General features: G+C 42.1%; 1 protein-coding gene across 2 annotated transcripts in view; it reads right to left on the bottom strand.

Moving 5' to 3' along the window:
* LOC126299061 (uncharacterized) overlaps positions 1-22,281 on the bottom strand; it is a 1,316,522-nt gene that overhangs the window by 727,608 nt on the left and 566,633 nt on the right. Inside the window, exon 1 of one of the 2 annotated variants that reach the window (XM_049990732.1) lies at positions 9,116-9,188. The exons of the other annotated variant lie outside the window; for it this stretch is intronic. The gene's annotated coding sequence lies outside the window, so the exon portion shown is untranslated. Of the gene's footprint in view, positions 1-9,115; positions 9,189-22,281 lie in introns of those variants that run through there. 2 annotated transcript variants of the gene reach the window in all.

Raw genomic sequence — 22,281 nt, 5'->3', positions numbered from 1 at the left:
CATCGATATACTGTGGAGACCTCACGCCCCACGTGTTGAGCAATTCGGCGGTACGTCCACCCGGCCTCCCGTATGACCACTATACGCCCTCGCTCAAAGTCCGTCAACTGCACATACGGTTCACGTCCACGCTGTCGCTGCATGCTACCAGTGTTAAAGACTGCGATGGAGCTCCGTATGCCACGGCAAACTGGCTGACACTGACGGCGGCGGTGCACAAATGCTGCGCAGCTAGCGCCATTCGACGGCCAACACCGTGGTTCCTGGTGTGTCCGCTGTGCCATGCGTGTGATCATTGCTTGTACAGTCCTCTCGCAGTGTCCGGAGCAAGTATGGTGGGTCTGACACACCGGTGTCAATGTGTTCTTTTTTCCATTTGCAGGAGTGTAGTTTGGACAAGAAGAGAATAGAAGCTTTCGAAATGTGGTGCTACAGAAGAATGCTGAAGATTAGATGGGCAGATCACATAACTAATGAGGAAGTATTGAATAGGATTGGGGAGAAGAGAAGTTTGTGGCTCAACTTGACCAGAAGAAGGGATCGGTTGGTAGGACATGTTCTGAGGCATCAAGGGATCACCAATTTAGTATTGGAGGGCAGTGTGGAGGGTAAAAATCGTAGAGGGAGACCAAGAGATGAATACACTAAGCAGATTCAGAAGGATGTAGGTTGCAGTAGGTACTGGGAGATGGAGAAGCTTGTACAGGATAGAGTTGCATGGAGAGCTGCATCAAACCAGTCTCAGGACTGAAGAGCACAACAGCAACAACTGTGCAGGAAGGTGTCGAACGCTCTTCAGAGATTAACAGAAACATAAACTACTTATTCAAGCGTTGCTATTTACATTCTGTAATATCTAAAAAAGTACACATTGTCTCACACTTCAAACATTTTCAAAACTTTGCGAATATTTAAACGTAATGCTTCTCTTGCAATGAGTAACTGAGAAATTGCTACATGGAACTTGTCACTTCCACCGGCGCTAGTAACCTCGCATGTTGTGCCCTTCAAACAACCTCATCCTACAGAAATTTCAATAATAACCACCGCAGACAGGTCACCGCTCTAGTTGTGCAACTCGCTGGTTGTACCTCTTGGAAACGTTAAGCCATTACTAGGGCTGAGTCATTCATTGTGACCACAACTGGATCACTAGTCTGAGCTGCAGCAGTGGAGATTAACTGTAATATCAGTCTACTGGGGGGATCTCTTAGTCTCCATTGAAAGATATCTGCAGTCTGCAGAAAAAGAGAAAAGCTACTCTAATCGACCGGACGGAGACCCACTACGGCTAATTAATTCTCTTATGTCCTTCTGGCATCCTGCCTGCAATGGAAACCTCGCTTTCGTGGTTGGGGAGTTGGGTACGGAGCCATTTGATTCGTTTCAGCATTCGCTATTACCGATAATGTGCCAGAAGCAAATAATATCTGTTAAACGGAAAAAATGCGGGAAGGAACTAGCGACAAGCTAAGGCTTTCAGTCAGCTCATGAAATATTCTCCATGCAAAGTTAACAGAGAACCCAGCGAAAGCCGGGGATTCAGATTCGTGTCAAAAAATGGTTCAAATGGCTCTGAGCACTATGGGACTTAACATCTGAGGTCATCAGTCCCCTAGAACTTAAAACTACTTAGACCTAACTAACCTAAGGACAACACACACATCCACGGCCGAGGCAGGATTCGAGCCTGCGACTGTAGCGGTCACGCGGTTCCAGAATGAAGAGCCTAGAACCGCTCGGCCACACCGGGCGGCGATTCGTGTCACGATGGTCTGGTACACAGTTTAAACTTGTCCTATGTCAGCGTTCACACAAACTTTCGGTAACAGCTGCACTCTTTTACATAATGGAAGGTACATCGAAAGTGACAAAAGTAAGTACAAATCAAATATTTTAGTGGCATATACTGAACCTGGCACTCTGTAAAGTACAGTGTTGCGTATTTATAAAGTATGTTTTTGAATTTGTTTTACGGATCAACAAATTGTCTATTGATAACAAATTTACTGCCTGAGAAAAGTAAGCAAAGCACCTAGCAGGGGAGAAAACGAAATGAAACTTCACAGGCTCAGAGAATATGTGATATTATTGCCCTGAATACAAAATGGAGTCAAATTTAGAAAGAACTTGGCAGTATCAGCCCGCTTATCAGTATGACGTTGCACCGTATCTTGCCTGGATGCTTGCTCTGATTCGGTAGGGAAGGTTGTCATAAAGCAGCTGTATCCTCTCCTGAGGTAAGATAGCGCACTACTCAAATATTATAATTGGTCCTTGGTAGCCTCGATACTAGTAGTGGGATGTAGTTAACATCCACGTTGGTCCCAACCATTTTTTACCGGGAGCAAATCTTCTCAGCAGGTGTGTCTCAACAACACGTCGACAGTTCATTGAGACAGGTGCAATGTGTGGACTAGCATTATCCTGTTGAAAAATACCACCGACATACTGTCGTATGAGAGGTACCGCTGTGCCAATAGAGTTCCCTCAAGCACTACAATCTATGACCTGTTGCCAAACCCGATGGGCCGCGCGGGATTAGCCAAGCGGTCAAGGACGCTGCAGTCATGGACTGTGCGGCCGGTCCCGGCGGAGGTTCGAGTCGTCCCTCGGGCATGGGTGTGTGTGTTTGTCGTTAGGATAATTTAGGTTAAGTAGTGTGTAAGGTTAGGGACTGATGACCGCAGCAGTTAAGTCCCATAAGATTTCACACACATTTGAACATTTGAACAAATCTGATGGCTTCCCTCACCAAGACGTTATGAGTAACACCGCTGTGCCTCATTGAAAAAAAAGGAACCTCTGCTGAGATCGTGGTCATATACTCTGGCGATGGTCATACTGGTTACTGCAGAACTGCTGTTCGTCACTGAACACATGGCGAACGCGTTCATCAGCAGTCCATGCTTCCCGGTTACGGTGCCACATCCAGCGGAGATATTTGTGTTGTGGTGTTATCCGCAGTCCACGTAAGCGACCGCAATTCCCCACTCCGGCTGCTGTTAGTCTCCGATCAGTGGTGCAAGATGGCACAGGATGTTACATGGAGTAATTACGTATTCTTGGATGGCAGGCTCAGATCTGAAGGGATTACGATGTCCTTCTAGCACAATATAGCCATACTTTCTTGTGATTTTCAGATGTGGTTAGCCGGAAACTTGACGACGAATATTCCTGCCCTCATGTTCCCATACAATCCAACAAACGCTACTGTCATATCTGAATATCCTAAAAATCTGGATATTGAACGATTCGTATTGCCGCCCAACTAGAAACACCCAACGAGGCCTCTTTCAAACCCTGCAAGGTGCTGATAACGCTTTCTCGTACCAGTAGACGGCATCTTCGTTTCGTTCACAGCGATCACTCAATATTTTACGCTCTTCACGCCCCACCAGGCCTGGTACCAATACTACAACCGAAAACCACCCACAACTATGGTGAGCGTTCAATCAGTCACAGAGAATTTTACCTCTCGTCATTCACACAACTATTGTTGATATGTACTTGCACGAAGTTACATTGACATCCGAGCATATCTTCTGGGTCTTCACTTGTTTGGGCAGTAAACGTATATGGAAGAGAATAATCAACGTTTTAAGTTATTAGGGTAACCTAACTGGTATAATATAATTCCTGTTACATCATGTCGACACCGTAACAAATTCCTCCTCTCACAAAAGTTAAGAACAAATTTTATTAGAGAACAAATGTACTGTGAGTCTGTAGTTGATATTTCATTGTGCGCATATAACTGTAATTACTGTACTTTTTCAATGAATACTTCTGCTTAAACCAAAATTAATTCCATTTTATTAAGCTTCAAGAAATCAATGATGAAATAAACGAAATATGTTGACTTACAGATTTGTATTACAAGGTTAACTATTCTTTTGTAAAAATAATCTGAAACCAAACGTTTCAGCATATTCCCCAAAGAGTAAGTGCTCATGAATATACGTCTCCGAAAGTGTTGAACTTTCCACAACATTTAATCATGCTGCATATAACTTTTGTAGTATAAAGATGGAAAAAGTTTTCATAATTCACAACTCTAACTCATCTTAGAAATCGGTAAAGAACACTTCAGTGAATAGTGATGAAGAACAGTGTATGCATGTCGAAAGGACAATGACGAAAGTAGATATGATGCGATGAAACGGTTGGGTGCTTTTAGTAGAAAAGTCATTCTGGTTTGCTGCCAGTGTTACGAACGGCTACAGAATATAAGAGAGAGAGCCAGTAGGACATTGCAAACGCGAATGCATAGAACATATCGTGATTTCTGCAAGTTAAACGAATTAGAGGCGGAGGCACGGTCTTTGATAGAAAGCTGATCATCCAGTGCCGATCTGCATGATTCACGATCTTCATTTTCCACTGTAAGCCTCGGACATAAGTGATTCAGCGATTTTAGCTCCAGTAGTGTTTACTGGTGTTAGCTCTCAGGACGCGGAATAGAGGCAGCTCGTAAGCATCAATCTCGCGAAAGCCCGCTGGCTCATAGAGCTTCCCGTTGGGTAATCACGGTCAACTTACGCAGGATCAACTCCAATACATATCATTACGTAGACCACGAATTCCATTCACCGAGCTCCTCTTTTCCATTCACCATTACGCTCACCAGGTCTAATTCCCGTGGATTTATGAAACCTCGACATGCATCCTACCTTTCCCCATTTGTTTACACACTTCTCTATTATTGAGCTTTGTCATAATTTATCGCTAATTATTGCTTGTTTAATGGTGTTATGACTAACAGTCTGTACTCAATGCACTCTGTTTTTGTAGCTTGTATAAAACTATATACACATTTACCTGGGGCGTTTGCTTCTATGATGCAGTTATCAATATCCCACCTCATTTGTTTTCCAAATCGAGGTTATTTTTGGTCTGTATTGTCCTCGACATCGACCCGGTGTTAAATTAAAACATTTATTTGCCTTTATATATATATATATATATATATATATATATATATATATATATATATATATATATATATATATATATATATTGTTAATTAATGTATTCATCGTTGCAACTGTGAAAAGCAAAGAATTTCTTAGAATATATCACCGCCGCTATGCATTTAATGGATACATGTCTATCATACATTTTTATGTGTATTTTTCAACATACAACGGTATCCTATAGCCAAAAAGCCTGCTTATGTGGTCACATAAGTCTGGAACTCCGTCCTCGATGCACGATCCCCTACATTTCTGTAGTCCTTCCTCTTCATCAGTGACGTCTGCCTGCATAGCTGAGTGATAACATGCTTACCTACTATGCAGCGGGCCCGGATTCGATTCCCGGAAGGGTTGGAGGTTTTCTCCGTACGTGAACTAGATGTTATATTGCCCTCATCATCATTTCATCATCACCGACACGCAAGTCGTCCAATGTGGGGTCGCCTGAAATAAGACTTGCAACTCGGCGGCCGAACTTTCCAGGATGACACACGATCATTTCATTTTCTTTTCATCAATACTATTAGCCGTTACGCATAAATAAGTGTTCTAATCAATTAAAAGGAAATAAAAAGAAATATTTCCGACCTCAAAAGACAGTTTATTGTTTCAACACCATTTCCTGCCTCTGGAAGAGATGGTTTGAAGTCCGTGAATTAATCAAATCAGACAAAACAATACATAAAGAAAGCATTAAGAAGATCTAATACAAGTTAATATGAACATCGTACGACGATTTCTTAGAAAATCAGAGTTTTGCTGTGGTAACGAATCCCATAGTAAGATATGATATCGTTGTCTTTCCCAACGAGTTGAACAGACATAAAGTACTGTAGTTTCCAGCCAAGCGGGTTCGTGGAAATGGTACCATGTTTCGATGAGTGTCACATCTAAGCAGGGTTTTTGCCAGAAAATTGTGGGAGTGCCACTCAGTATTTTGTAGTGTCATTTCGAAGAACTCACCCGAATGTCAACCCGAGAACTGTAAAATCAGTAGGGTAAGACATTTGCTGACAGAAAATAAATCCTTGGCTGATGCCTTTAAGAGTTGCATTCTATGTTTGCAGACTGGAGTATATATACATTAAACATCTCTTTCCTATAGCTTTTTAACACTGTTTTCTTTGCCTCGTTTATTCTTAACCTACATTCTGCCTTATACACTCATGGAAATTGAAATAAGAACACCGTGAATTCATTGTCCCAGGAAGGGGAAACTTTATTGACACATTCCTGGGGTCAGATACATCACATGATCACACTGACAGAACCACAGACACATAGACACAGGCAACAGAGCATGCACAATGTTGGCACTAGTACAGTGTATATCCACCTTTCGCAGCAATGCAGGCTGCTATTCTCCCATGGAGACGATCGTAGAGATGCTGGATGTAGTCCTGTGGAACGGCTTGCCATGCCATTTCCACCTGGCGCCTCAGTTGGACCAGCGTTCGTGCTGGACGTGCAGACAGCGCGAGACGACGCTTCATCCAGTCCCAAACATGCTCAATGGGGGACAGATCCGGAGATCTTGCTGGCCAGGGTAGTTGACTTACACCTTCTAGAGCACGTTGGGTGGCACGGGATACATGCGGACGTGCATTGTCCTGTTGGAACAGCAAGTTCCCCTGCCGGTCTAGGAATGGTAGAACGATGGGTTCGATGACTGTTTGGATGTACCGTGCACTATTCAGTGTCCCCTCGACGTTCACCAGAGGTTTAAGGCCAGTGTAGGAGATCGTTCCCCACACCATGATGCCGGGTGTTGGCCCTGTGTGCCTCGGTCGTATGCAGTCCTGATTGTGGCGCTCACCTGCACGGCGCCAGACACGCATACGACCATCATTGGCACCAAGGCAGAAGCGACTCTCATCGCTGAAGACGACACGTCTTCATTCGTCCCTCCATTCACGCCTGTCGCGACACCACTGGAGGCGGGCTGCACGATGTTGGGGCGTGATCGGAAGACGGCCTAACGGTGTGCGGGACCGTAGCCCAGCTTCATGGAGACGGTTGCGAATGGTCCTCGCCGATACCCCAGGAGCAACAATGTCCCTAATTTGATGGGAAGTGGCGGTGCGGTCCCCTACGGCACTGCGTAGGATCCTACGGTCTTGGCGTGCATCCGTGCGTCGCTGCGGTCCGGTCCCAGGTCGACGGGCACGTGCACCTTCCGCCGACCACTGGCGACAACATCGATGTACTGTGGAGACCTCACGCCCCACGTGTTGAGCAATTCGGCGGTACGTCCACCCGGCCTCCCGCATGCCCACTATACGCCCTCGCTCAAAGTCCGTCAACTGCACATACGGTTCACGTCCACGCTGTCGCGGCATGCTACCAGTGTTAAAGACTGCGATGGAGCTCCGTATGCCACGGCAAACTGGCTGACACTGATGGCGGCGGTGCACAAATGCTGCGCAGCTAGCGCCATTCGACGGCCAACACCGCGGTTCCTGGTGTGTCCACTGTGCCGTGCGTGTGATCATTGCTTGTACAGCCCTCTCGCAGTGTCCGGAGCAAGTATGGTGGGTCTGACACACCGGTGTCAATGTGTTCTTTTTTTCATTTCCAGGAGTGTACATATTGGCTATTTGAATCAACGCTGCCTGTTATAGTTTTCTTTCTGGCCCAAATGTTATTTCAGCTCCGAACCTTAACATTAACAACTGTTGTCCTGACTTTTTATATGCCTTATTAAATTTTCTTTCACTTAAATATTTCTTCGCGGTAGAAGTTAGACAATAAGAACAAAATACAGATATTATTCTCTTTCATCATTTCCCACTTAGTTCTTGTATGTATTGCAAGTTACTTGTCAGTCTCCGATACATATTAAAAATATTGTCAGCATTTGGAACATAATGCTCCAGCTTATACTGTCGAGAACGTACCATAGCGGCACAAAATAATCGAGTAGGAAAATTAGTTGAACAATTTTTTATTATCATCATTCACGCCTGCGCCCTACTGGACCTCGTGATGTTCAATAAAAGAAAATTTCGTAATTTGATTTTAGCTTTCGTTTACACCTATACTACTTTCATTAGCTCAGACTGGGATCTTTTGCTATCGGTAAACCAAGTTTATCTTGACTTCATGGGTTTTTCTGCAAGAACATCTGTCCAGTCGCGAGTTGTCTGTTAAGAAAGTTTTTCATCCGGCATATAAATTATGTTTTCCTGCTTTTCCAGGTCCTCCATTTTATTGTTTCAGTTCTATCTTTACTTTGACTTTCGTAGAATTACACAATCTGTAACGTTAACTTACTTTTCCCATTCCGTTAATACGCACATAGAATTTTAGCTCGTGATTTTTCATATCACAATAAATGTGGGTATAATTTTGACCTAACATTTTTCTGAATACCTTTCTTCTTGTCTTTTCGATTTCTTCAAAGTTTCTGTTTCTGTTTGAAATAAATATATATCCTGTTACATGTTACTCCATTACTGGATTAATTAATGGAGTAATTCCATCATATTGTCTCACTCTCGTTTTAATTACAAGCTGTTAAGAACTTTCGCGTCTGTATTTTACTTTAGATTGTTACCACTTAGCGTTTCACTGATAATTGCAATGGTTATGAGACACAGAACTTGTTCTATCAGATTTTGGAGGAGATACTTACAGTCCACTGATTCATGAGCTTTTTCGAAATCTTAAAATGTGTAAACTACTTCTGTATTGTAAAATTTTTGATGTTTCACATTTAGTTTTAGAACTTATCTTTGTTCCAGGCAAGACCTATTTAGTTTGGATTATACATGATATTCGGCAGCCTTACATTAAAGTTGTTGTCGTGGTAGGTCCAGGGCACATTGAAATAAAGCTGAGTATGTGACAAGAAGAAGGGTAATCTCTCTATCATTAACATTTGTTCTGTCTGCCATTTAATGTAGTGGGTACATCAAAGCAGATTTCCAGTAACCAGAGTATTTCTCATTCTACAAATGTTTTATATGATAAATTAAATTATGTTATGGTTTTGGAGCCAGCTGACTTGAACATTTCTATAACAGACACCATTTCACTGGCTGCTTTGTTTTTTTTTTCTGGTCCCTTACTATGAGTAACAGCTTTATCTTTGTGGGACTTGAGTTTCTTTGGGCGTATACATTTATCAAATAACTTACGGGAATGTAGCCGGGTAACGTCGTCGACAACCACCGATATTTCGACTGAAGCACAGCCCGAAATTCCAAGGCAAAACTGCAGCAAGTACGCCCTGTGCAAGGCAATTTAAAACCTCGGTTTGCAAAGAAATTCCCGAAAGATACCACACAGAACACACTGTAAACACTGGCGCCATCACACAACCAAAGACAGCCAACGTCAGATTTTATCGATAGTGAAAATGAATATCCATTGGGTTGGATACCATTAACTCTCTATTTATTGAAAAGTGGAAGAGCGGGTTTTCACACCTTGTTATATTAAACGTTAGCTTCTATCTATATTTATAAGGTTACTTGCTAATTTAATTTCAACTGCTTCCTTAATAACACCATCCGAATAGCTGGTAACGTATGCTATAATCTCCGTGTTGTTGTATTCCATAAGATAATCGTTGACAAGGCAGTGTTCCCTGTCTACTTATTGTGTGTCTCCATCCGCATCGTAATAGCAGTGTTTTTATATTTTAAATTCCACAACTTTCTGCCATTGTAGGGTTTTTTATAATTTCACCGTTTTAGCGCCTTTTTTCTTGTTTGTTTATATTCTCGTTATGTTTTTAACTATTCTGTAGGTTTTAGAGCAGCATATTACAAATCCAAATGCAACAAACGAAAAAAGGCAGTGTTCATTAATAGCAGATTTCCTCGGCTTTTTGAAGCCTGTGTGACGTTTACGCTCAGTCTTATGCTCAGTGTTTACAATGTGTGTGTGTTATCTTGCCGGAATTTCTCTCCAAACGGAGGTTTTAAATCCCCTTCCTCAGCGTTGCGTTCCCGGAAGTTACCTGTACAGCTTTCTCTTCGTTCGGTGTTTGAGATTCTCGTTTGGTTTTTAGAGGAATTTCTGGTGGAAATCTTTATATAGACTTCGGGTGATTTCAAAGTTTCTTGAAATATTTCCAATGCTCTTAGCAATTTTCTTGGTTGCCAAGAGTCAACTATACATTCTACTTCTTCAAGCAGATGTTTTGGAACTGGTGTCCACGTAGTTTCGTTTTCAATGTTTCATACAAAAGTCATGGTTCTGTTTTCTGGAAGTATTCTTCAATTTTACTGAGTTTTTTGTACTGGTATAATCTTTTTGCTTGTCACATAGGTTTATAAACTAGTTTTCTAGTTACCAGGAACATAGATGTGCATTTTTTGATTTGTTACTATTCCGTGTTTTGAGAAATTCGTGTCGTGATTATACTTCCTGTTTACAACATTAATTCAGACTTTGCAGAGGAATTCTGTTGTGGACAATTTTAAAAATCTTTTTTTTTCAGTTCCTCACAGTTTAAGGGTATTTTGTCGAATTCACTTGCCAAGACGATGACAGGCTGAAAAGTAAGACCTCCGAATTTTTTATGTGGAAACTCTTAAAGCTTTTTAAATAAAACAAACGTTATCTATATTCTACGTCTTTGTTCTTCACGTCTGTATATTGGCAGCCCTCTGACGCTAGAGGGCTACGAATCGTAGCGTGTTACAAGGCGGTGTGTAAAGTAACTACATGCTCCGGTGACATTAATGTGACTACCGACTGTGTTTGATGTCAGAGCGAAGTAACCACTTACAGACAGTAGGTGGGAAAACTAGCAGCGGAGAATATACGAGGGTTGGAACTTAAATAGTGGCAACTATTTATTCACAACCGATACAAAAGAGTTACATGTTTGCACCTGTTAACGGCCTTCAAAGTAGTCACCAGCATTGTGTAGCACCCGTTGCCACCGATGTGAAAGGCGTAGCATACCGTTAGCAGAGCATGTTCTGTTGATGGTGCGAATGGAGCGGCCTAAAGTTATGGTGGTTCTCGTGTACGACTGTGATGGTGTTATCCTAACATATTACGTTCCTCCAAGTCAGACCGTCGATGCACAGTAATACTGTCCGTTTTTGGAGCATCACCTGTGACCAGCTTTGCGAAAGACGCGGCGACAATTTCTGCGCAACTCACCCATCATTTTGCACGAGAATGCGCGGGTGCATTCAGCGCAAGCTGTGGCTGCTCTGTTCGGTCGATGGGACTTGGAAGTACTGTACCATCCACCATACTCTCCGGACTCAAGTACTTGTGACTTCTATTTGATTCCGAAGATCAAGGAACCACTTCGTGGCATTCGCTTCAGAACTGTTCCAGAGATTCGACAGGTAGTAGACCACTCCATTCGCGCCATCAATAGAACAGGCCCTGCAAAACGGTATACTACGCTTTCCACATCGCTGACAACGGGTTCGACAGAACGCTGATGACTACTTTGAAGGAAAGTAACAGGTGCCAACATGTAACTCTTTTGTGTCGGTTGTGAATAAATGAACTACTGGCCATTAAAATTGATACACCACGAAGATGACATGCTACAGACGCGAAATTTAACCTACAGGACGAAGATGCTGCGATATGCAAATGATTAGCTTTTCAGAGCATTCACACAATGTTGGCGCCGATGGCGGCACAGACAACGTGTGGACATGATTAAAATTTCCAACCGATTTCTCATAAACAAACAGCAGTTGACCGGCGTTGCCTGATGAAACGTTGTTGTGATCCATCGGGTAAGGAGGAGAAATGCGTACCATCACCTTTCGACTTTGATAAAGGTCGCATTGTAGCCTATCGCGATTGCGGTTTATCCCATCTCGACATTGCTGCTCGCGTTGGTCTAGATCCAATGACTGTTACCAGAATATGGAATCGGTGGGTTCAGGAGGGTAATACGGAACGCCGTTCTGGATCCCAACGGCCTTGTATCACTAGGAGTCGAGATAAGAGGCACCTTATCCGCATGGCTGTAACGGATCGTGCAGCCACGTCTCGATCCCTGAGTCAACAGATGGGGACGTCTGCAAGACAATAACCATCTCCACGAACAGTTCGACGACGTTTGCAGCAGCATGGACTATCAGCTCGGAGACCATGGGTGCAGTTACCCTTGACGCTGCATCACAGACAGGAGCGCCTGCGATGGTGTACTCAACGACGAACCTGGGTCCACGAATAGCAAGACGTCATTTTTTCGGAAGAATCCAGGTTCTGTTTACAGCGTCATGATGGACGTTATATTCCAGATGTGTTACGGCCCTTGACTCTACCCTTCATTCGATCCCTGCGAAACCCTACATTTCAGCAGGATAATGCACGACCGCATGTTACAGGCCCTGTACGGGCCTTTCTGGATACAGAAAATGTTCGACTGCTGCCCTGGCCAGCACATTCTCCAGACTCAATGCCTAGGCGTATCAAGGCCATTATTACGGCCGGAGGTGGTTGTTCTCGGTATTGATTTCTCAGGATCTATGCACCCAAATTGCGTGAAAGTGTAATCACATATCAACTCTGGTATAATATATTTGTCCAATGAATCATCTGAATTTCTTCCTGGTGTAGCAATTTTAGTGGCCAGTAGTGTAGTTGCCACCGATTTAAATTCCAATACTCGGATAAAGCGTTTCGATTAGGGGGGGGGGGGGGGCGGAAAACAGTGCTGTAGTTATTGTTATGAGGAAACGAAGCGATTTATCTGACGTCCAAAAGGGCATAATCTTTGGTTTTTGACCACTGATAAAGCATTTCCCAAAAGGCTAAAATCTGTTCCCATGCCGCCGCGTTTAAAATATACCGCGCGTGGCAAAATTGCGTTATCCAAAAGCGGGGCCTACCTAAAGATTGTGCACCACAGGCTATAGATAACAGATGTGAACGAAGAGTGCGGAGATGAGTACGGGAGAATAGACATGCAACTGTTGAACAACTGACAGCCCAGATGAACCAAAGGGCTGCCACACTGTCTCCTCAGCGACCGTTCAGCGAACGTTGATGCGTATGGGCCTCAGCAGCAGGTGCCTGGCTCATGCACTCTTGCTAACTCTGCTGTTCATCCGCGACGATGGCTGAAATTTGCATGGCATTACCGAAACTGGATGTCAACTGAGTGGCGACGAATGCATTTTCAGATGACAGATGGCCGTTCCGTGTACGGCGTGATACGTCCGAAATCAAACAGCCTGCCACAATGGTCGGAAGGCTCAGGCCGGAGGAGGGAGAGCTAAGGTCTGGGTATTCTTTTCGTAGCATTCCCGGGGTGATCTCGTCCTTCTGGAAGGTACAATGAAGCAACACAACTACACATCTATGCTTCGGGACCATATCCTCCCACACATGCAATTTCTTTTTCCTCGGCAAGATGGCATTTGCATTTACCAGCAACACAATGCAACGTGACACACAGCTCGCAGTGTCCCTGCATGGTCCGAGGAGAACCAGGATAAGTTTACTGCACTCGCCTGGCCACCGAACTCCGCGTATTTAAACCCAATCGAGAATATGTGGGACCACATCGATCGGGGTGTTCGCTCCGTGGATCCTCAACCGAAAGCACTAGCGCAACTGTCCATAGCATTGGAGGTGGTGGTGGTGGTGGTTAGTGTTTAACGTCCCGTCGACAACGAGGTCATTAGAGACGGAGCGCAAGCTCGGGTTAGGGAAGGATTGCGAAGGAAATCGGCCTTGCCCTTTCAAAGGAACCATCCCGCCATTTTCCTAAAGCGATTTAGGGAAATCACGGAAAACCTAAATCAGGATGACCGGAGACGGGATTGAGCCGCATTGGAGATGGCATGGTTCCACATCCCTCTCTGTATCTTTCGAGATCTCACTAACACTTCTTCCTGCACGTTACGCAGCGATCCGCTCTGCAAAAGGTGGTTATTCAGGCTTTTGACAGATCGTCACAATAGTGTAACTGGACAGTGTACGTCGGTGCGTGAGGAACAGCGCGTTGTAATCGAGTTTCGCTAAGGCCAGTATTGTGTAGCGAGTTCAGATCCAGAGTTTTTATTCCTCTTGATACTGAGACTGGAGATGTGATTTCTGTAGAACTATCCGTTATATAGCGATGGAAATAATTAGCATATAAGTGATATTTGTCGGAATGTAATCAGATGAATTATCGATAATAAGACAGGAAGAGTCGTGCAGCGAACCATCTCAGTTGTACTAGATTTTCTTTTAATTTACTGCTGTTCAGGAAACGTGACATTCACTTAAGCTTTAATTATGGACTCATTAGTAAATCTGATTATGTCTCAAATTAGTAAAGCTGAAATTAGAACTGTTACGAACGGACGTTGTAGTTATCCAATTTTGCTGTAAATAATTATACCTGAACTGTAATTAAAATCAGTAGTTGATGGGAAATAATTATCTGACAACATAACTAGAATTCTCTGAGGTTATCAAAATTCAGTTCGTCCTTAATGTTTTGATTTCGACAGATATGACCTTTACGGTAAAAACCCGTGAAATAATTCCCATATATTAAAAAACGACACGCAAGGAATGTAGCTCTGTACAACGGGGATCAAGGCGATAGCTTCATGGTGAACAAAAATAATGCAATAAAGTAATCATTCACAGTCTCCGTAATAAGCATTTATGTTACCACATTCGTGCCAGCACATCTGCACAATACAGAAATTAATGTAATGCATAATACATAATAATAAACCAGTTTCGCTATTTAGCAGAACTGGACACCGAAGTTCAATGCCACGATTTTTAGGATTCCGTACATCAATCTGTAAAAACGCAACCCTTTTAGGATCTTATTTTCCGTCTGTGTGTCTGTCTGTCGGTAGATCCGACTGTAAAGACCGTTTTTTATCGGAAATAAAGGAGAGGTATCAAGTTGAAATTTATTTTGCATACTAAGGTCTACGATCCCTTTGGTGTGCGAAAAATTTCAGCTTCTAAGTCAATGAATAAAAAGACACGGCCATTTGTGTCACGTATTTCCGTAGTTGCAAACTCATTCATCAAAACCTTTACGTGAACTATCTCTGTATACGTTGCGCCTTATGGTCTGGCGATAAAACGCGTTCCTGCAAATCTAGAGGCCGCGGGATTGAATTTCGGACAAAGTATGAATTTTTAAATCTACGGTTTAACCTAGCCTTTCACGTTAAAGTGTAGGTCCTGTTTCCACTAATGGATAACTGGGGTAGGTTAGGCACACACAGATCGCCGAAGTGGCTTCAAATAGAAAAAACGAGAGACAGGCCATTGCGCCACACCAAATTATTATTGTTATGCACATGCGTAATGAAGTGCGTACGGAACCCTCAGCGCACAAGTGCCCCTCGCACTTGTCCGGTTCTTTACTGTTACCAACGACGAAAGAAGCTGCTAATCTCACAGGCTACCAGTTAAATAAAAACCCTTAAACCGTTATTTCAGCTGATACCAGCGATTTCCTTTTCATTAAGTTTTTACTATTGTAGTAAAACAAAAAAAATGGTTCAAATGGCTCTGAGCACTATGGGACTTAACATCTGAGGTCATCAGTCCCCTAGAACTTAGAACTACTTAAACCTAACTAATCTAAGGACATCACACACATCCATACCCGAGGCAGGATTCGAACCTGCGACCGTAGCGGTCGCGCGGTTCCGGACTTAAGCGCCTAGAACCGCTCGGCCACCCCGGCCGGCGCAGTAAAACAAAAACGAATAATTAGCAATGTACGCTACATGATTATTCTTCAGGTCACACTTAAGTACCTGGCAGAGGGTTTATCGAACCATGTGCAAGCTGTTTATCTACTGTTCCATTATCGAAAAACTCGCGGGAAAGAAGAACACTTAAATCTTTCCGTGTGAGATCTGCATTCTCTTATTTTTTTATGACGCTAATTTTCCCCTGTGTAGGTAGACACAAAAATTTTTTTGTCGTACTCTGAAGAGAAAGTTGGTGACTGAAATTTCATAAGAAGATCCTGCCGCAACTATGATTGCCACCCAATTCGCGCATTATATATATCACTCTCGCCCCTAATTCGCAATAATACATAACGAGCTGCCCTTTTTTAGACTTTTTTGATGTCCTCCATCAACCCTAACTGATGCGGATCCCACACTGCACAGCAATACTCCGGAAGAGGGCGGACAAGCGTAGTGTAAGCAATCTCTTTAATAGATCTGTTGCATTTTCTAAGTATTCTTCCAATAAATAGCAGCCTTTCGTTTGCTCTCCCCACAACATTATCTGTGTGATCGTTCAAGTTTAAGATATTTTTAACTGTAGTCCCTAAGTGTTTAGTTGTACTGACAGCGTTTAATTTTGTGTGGTTTATCGTGTAACCGAAACTTAGCGGATTCCTTTTAGTACTCATGTTGAAAACTTCATACTTTCCGTTATTTACAGTCAGTTTCCACTTTTGGTACCATATAGATATCTTGTCTACATCTTTTTGCGATTGGTTTTGTTTATCTAATGACTTCACAAAACGGTTGACAGCATCATCTGCAAACAGTCTGATAGGGCAGCTGTGATTGTCTCCTAAATCGTTTATGCAGATCAGGAACGGCAGAGAGCATATAACACTTCCTTGCAGAACGTCAGGTATTACTTCTGTTTTACTCGATGACTTTGTGTCATTTACTAGGAACTGTGACATTTCTGACAAAAAATCACGAATCCAGCCACACAGCTGAGACGATACTCCATAGGCGAGTAATTTATTAAGAAGTCGTTTGCGAGGAATGGTGTCAAAAGCTTTCTGGAAATCTAAAAGAATGGCATCAGTTTGACATCTTCTATCGATAGCACTCATACTTCGTGAGAGTAAAGAGCTACTTAAGTTTCACTAGAACAATATTTTCTGAATCCGTGTTGGTTGTATGTCTATAAATCGTTCTGCTCGAGGTAACCCATAATGTTTGAGCGCAGTATATGTTCCAAAATCCTACTGCAGATATGCGATATGACTCAGCCTATTACACGTACTTCCTTTCTTGGATATTGGTGTAACTTGCGCAACTTTCCAGCCTGAAGGTACGGAACTTTGACGAGCGAGTGGCCGTACACAACTGCTAAGTATAGAACTCTTATACCAGCATACCCTGAAAGGAACTTGACTGGTATACAATTCGGAACGGAGGTCTTGCCTTTATTGAATGCTTTTAGCTGATTCGCTACACCGAGGATATCTAGTTTTAAGTTTCTCAGGTTTACAGTTGTTACAGATGCAAATTCTGGAATGTTTCCTTCGTCTTTTGGGGGGAGGAATTTCGGAAAACTGTTTAGTAACTATGCTTTAGTGGCACTGTCATCAGAAACATCACCCTTCTTATCACACATTGAAGGTACTGATTGCGTCTTGTCGCCGCTGTACTTTACATACGACTAGAAACCCTTTGGGTTTTCTGCCAGATTTAGAGAAAGAGTTTCGTTTTGGAATCTATTAAGGGGGTAGGATGTCAAACGGACCGACTTGGAGCAGGAGAAGCACCACATGACATTTTAATTTCCACTGTCTATACCTTTACAAAAAAAATTCATAAAACTTTGTCAGCATGACCAGGAAGGATTCAGAATTCACACTCATAGCAGTGAAAGTTCGGAACATAACGAAATAATTTTTTTTACATGTGAAATTTCATCATTTTTTTTCACTTACTGTGGAATCAGGCAGAGAAGTTCGTTGTTCCATCTACCATAAAACTGCCTGGACACATATACCGTCCATCCAGAAAGTTTCTAGAATCGTTTTATTCTTGGCCTAGAACCTACGTCAGCACAGTAATTACGGTGGCAGTTTGAACCAACAACTGTAAACAAGAGATGTGTATTTGACCAGTTAGTTGTGAGCAGGCACTATTAAGGAGTGGACGTCCATCCCTAGTGCATCAACATAGTTAGTTACTTTGTTAAAAAATGGCTCAAATGCCTTTGAGAACTATGGGACTTAACATCTATCGTCATCAGTCGAACTTAGAACTACTTAAACCTAACTAACCTAAGGACATCACACAACACCCAGTCATCATTACTTAGTTACTTAAATGTTCCATAGGTCTGTCTGAACGATTCTTTTAGCGAGATGATATGAAACTAGGTAGTTTACAAAGGATGCGAACATGTATACGTCATCAGTGTTAACATCTGAACATACAATTTTCTAGTCCCAATCATGCAACTATGCTTAAAAATTAGCTTTTTTTAAGGGCAGTTTTTAAATAAATATTCGTCCTTGGAATGGAAGAAGTGTCCAGGAGAAATGATTTTAGGTTAGATTTAAAACTTAATTGGTTACCTGTCACATATTTTATGGTATTGAGCAAACGACCAATAATTTTTGTTGCTGCATGTTGAACCCCTTTCTTCCACAAGAAATGAGCGGTATAATGGAAGATTAGTGGACGACATTAGAATAAATGCTGGACCAATGATTATGCCCAAAGCTGAAGACCATAATATCGGGACAAATCTGGAGGAAGCTCCTACAGCAGTGGATGTCGGATGGCTGATGATGATAATGATGATTATGATGACAAAAAATATACTTTTCTGCCATCTTTACACAGGAATTGAACGGTAAAGTACGCATCAGTGTAGATTATTGCCGCGACGCGTTCATTATCCTGTAGACTTGTTGATAACTGGTCCCTGGGTAGCAGTCATTTTCACAAGTAAGGTACTGAAATTAAGATGGTGAAATCAAGCTGTGTCATAAAGTTAGACTTACATCGCTCTATGGCGCTCTCAGATCGCCTGTCAATTTGATATTTCCTTGTTGCACTACACTGCTGTCAAACCAATTGACTGATTTTTAATACAGATTTTGTTATATATTATGTAGTTCGTTAGTTTATGATTTGCAGCTGATTTAAAAGGTTTTGATATGACAGAAAATATGCTGATTGGTTGACCGTAAGAACGCTGCTACAGTATAAGGACACAGTTCAAGCTCTAGTACTAACTGTCCACAAATAATACGAAGGCATGCTGAAAGGTAATGCCTCCGAAATTTTCAATCTGTTGTCAAGATCTGTTGAGGCATTACATGGCATGAATATTACTCGGTCGACTTTCCTGCTTCGCTGTCAGAAGATGCAACCTTCTGACGCTAGAGGGATCCGAATTGTATTGTGTAAAACGGTGGTGTGTAACTCAACTACGTCTGTGCGTGAGGAAGAGCGTGCTGTAATTGAGTGTTGGTCCACATATGGAGCACCCTCTCCTTCAGCATGACAGTATCAGACCACACGCTAGCGCTGCGAATGTTGCAACAATCCAACAACTTGGGTTCACTGTCATTGATCTTCCTCCATACATTCCCGATTTGGCACCATACGATTTTCGTCTGTTTCCAAAACTTAAATAACATCTTCGAGGAACCCACTTTGATACTGAGGAAGCGGTGCACGCTGATATGAGGTTGTGGCTCCGTCAACAAAGTTTAACATCCTACGGTGGCGGTATCAACAAAATAGCCTTTCGTTGGGAGAAATGTGAGTGACTATGTTGAAACTATAAAAATAAAAATGCAGGAGCCCACGCGAAGTGTTAATGGTTGCGAAAACACGCTTGACCTCTTCGCAGCAAATAAGCGAGCAAATAGGAAGCATCACGATGGATGCAGGAATTATTGATCACAATATTGTTGTAGTGAGACTGAAATTCGTGCTTTTTTAAGGTTGAATAACAAGTACACTATTTTTGTTCTAGAGATTTTTGTTTATTTCAAACCAGTTTTCGCCTTATTGGGTCACCTGCAGCCAACAACTAACTTCCGTCTGGAAGGGTCACTAGTTATTAGGCAACTGAACGTTATGCCTGCCGGTGTGGCCGAGCGGTTCTAGACGCTTCAGTCTGGAACCGCGCTACCGCTACGGTCGCAGGTTCGAGTCCTGCCTCGGGCATGGATGTGTATGATGTCCTTAGATTAGTTAGGTTTAAGTAGTTCTAAGTTCTAGGGGACTGATGACCTCAGATGTTAAGTCCCATAGTGCTCAGAGCTATTTGAACCATTTTTGAACTAAACGTTATAAGCAAAGGTACAGTCCACTTGAATAGAGTTTTGTGCATAAAACTTGATTCTTAACGTTGAAATTACACAAGAGATAATATTAAACACAATAAATAATTAAATGACACAATATTACTGGTTAAATTGTTACAATGCTAAAGATGTCTCGACATTGGCTGAGAAACTATTAAACTGAGTACTCTTCATTCATGTTGTGCAACAAACATGTTTTTTAACATCGTAAATTATAGTTTAGACAATTGACAGTATTATACACAATGATTAAAACGCAATCTTAAAATATTTGTGGTTATTTGATTGTAATGCCATAGTATGTGAATCGTGACGTTGAGAAGTGTCTAACTGTGCACTAGGAACAACATGTTTTACATGGCAAATTACGTTTTACTCAATGGGGAGTATTAAACATGGTTAAAATACCCATTATTACAATATTACAATTTATATTTTTGAAATTTGTGGTGGAGGGAAGGTAAGGAAAAGGAAGTTAGATGGTGTTTTAATTTTGTGTAGAAGAATGTGGCGCTCCGTCGGTGAGTGGCTGCTTGACTGCATCATGTGGAAATGTGCTCAGTTGTCGCTGATCATTTAGAACCAGCTGGGGATTTTGAGCTAAATATTTGTTTACCTCAGGTGCTTCTAATAGGCTTAGTTTTCTTACTTTCTTGGCTGTATGTAGCACTTCTGCGTGGGCTTGGTATCTGCGCCCTTCCTTCAGCACATATTCGGTAAAAATGGAGTTTAACTTATGAAATCTCCAGCTGAATTCGTTTTCACTAAGCCTAGTTGTTATGGCAAAGCCTGTCTGACCAATATGCAGTTTGCTGCAGTTACTGCAAGTGATTTTATAAACAGCACTGTTACTTAATAACTCTGTTTTGTCCTTGTTGTTGAACAGGATATGAGCTGTAATGCCTCTTATATAAGATGGAGTTTTGTAATTGCAAAGCCGGCCGGAGTGGCCGAGCGGTCCTAGGCGCTACAGTCTGGAAACGCCCGACCGCTACGGTTGCAGGTTCGAATCCTGCCGCACGCATGGAAGTGTGTGATGTCCTTAGGTTAGTTAGGTTTAAGTAGTTCTAAGTTCTAGGGGACTGATCACCTCAGAAGTTAAGTCCCATAGTGCTCAGAGCCATTTTTGTAATTGCAAGATTTGAGAGTTTCGGCTAATTTGTCGTGTAACTTTCCCAAACAGGGGATAGTATACCAGTTGGTTTTAGTTATGACGGTTACCCCAGAGGGGATATATACACAGGGCGGCAGTTTTCTTCTTTGTTTTTCTTGTAGAATTTTGATTCGTTCATCACGGTACATGAAGATTCATTGCCAATCCATCTAGCTGTTTTTATAGAGTACCTTAAAATTGACAATAATATTGTTGTAGACATGTCTGGGTGGCCAATTTCATGTCTTCCACCTGTACAAGGTTGACACAGCCTCATTATAGTAGTTCAGTCAAAATATCGAGGCGTTCATTGAGTGGTATGTTTGTAAATAAGCTAGTAACATCAAATGACACTAGTTTTGCATTGTGTGAAATAGGGAGGTCTTTAATTTCGATAACGAGTTTCACAGAATTTACAGCTCGAAACTTAGATTTACATTTTATCTTGGTTTTGATACAGACATGTAATTCTTTGGTTATTTTGTAATTTGGCACAAGAGGTCGTAAAGTTTGGCCTTCCGTTTGTAGTTAGGAAGTCCGCAAAGTTTAGGAGATAATGGGTTCATATCGATCGAATAATTATCTTCATACTCAGGTATTATGCTTTTGCAGGTCTTGGTTAAGTTTTTTGTTTCTTCGTTAAGGTTTTGGTGGGATCTTTGGTGAGGATATAGTAGGTAACAGGTGTGAGGATTTGTTTCAGTTTCTCAACATAAGCACTTTTGTGCATGAGAACTAAAGTGCTGCTTTTCTTAGCTATTGTGAGAATATCTTTATTGTCAGTATTGTTCTTCTTTAGGTCCTTCAGTGTGTTCCGGTCCTTTTATTGTGATGTAGTAGTGTCTAACCCAAGCCCTTTTTGTATATCACGACATACTATGTGTTTAGTTACAATGTGATGGTTTCCACTATATTCTGTATCAACTTTCAATACGTCAAAACAATGTCGGAACATATATGGGGATGGGCATATTTGAAACTCTTTACTAGCGTCGAACACTGAAGAAGCAAAAGAAGAGATAACGGATGGATCTATAAACCAATTTCGCAACATCAAAACCCACCAAAAATAAACGCAAAATATTTCTGTTTCAAAAAGCCGATAAAAATTAGCTTGATTTCTTTCTAAGAGACAGTCTCCACTC

The sequence above is a fragment of the Schistocerca gregaria genome, chromosome X, assembly GCF_023897955.1.
Source record: "Schistocerca gregaria isolate iqSchGreg1 chromosome X, iqSchGreg1.2, whole genome shotgun sequence".
Lineage (NCBI taxonomy): Eukaryota > Metazoa > Arthropoda > Insecta > Orthoptera > Acrididae > Schistocerca > Schistocerca gregaria.
This window is presented reverse-complemented; position numbering and strand designations above follow the sequence as displayed.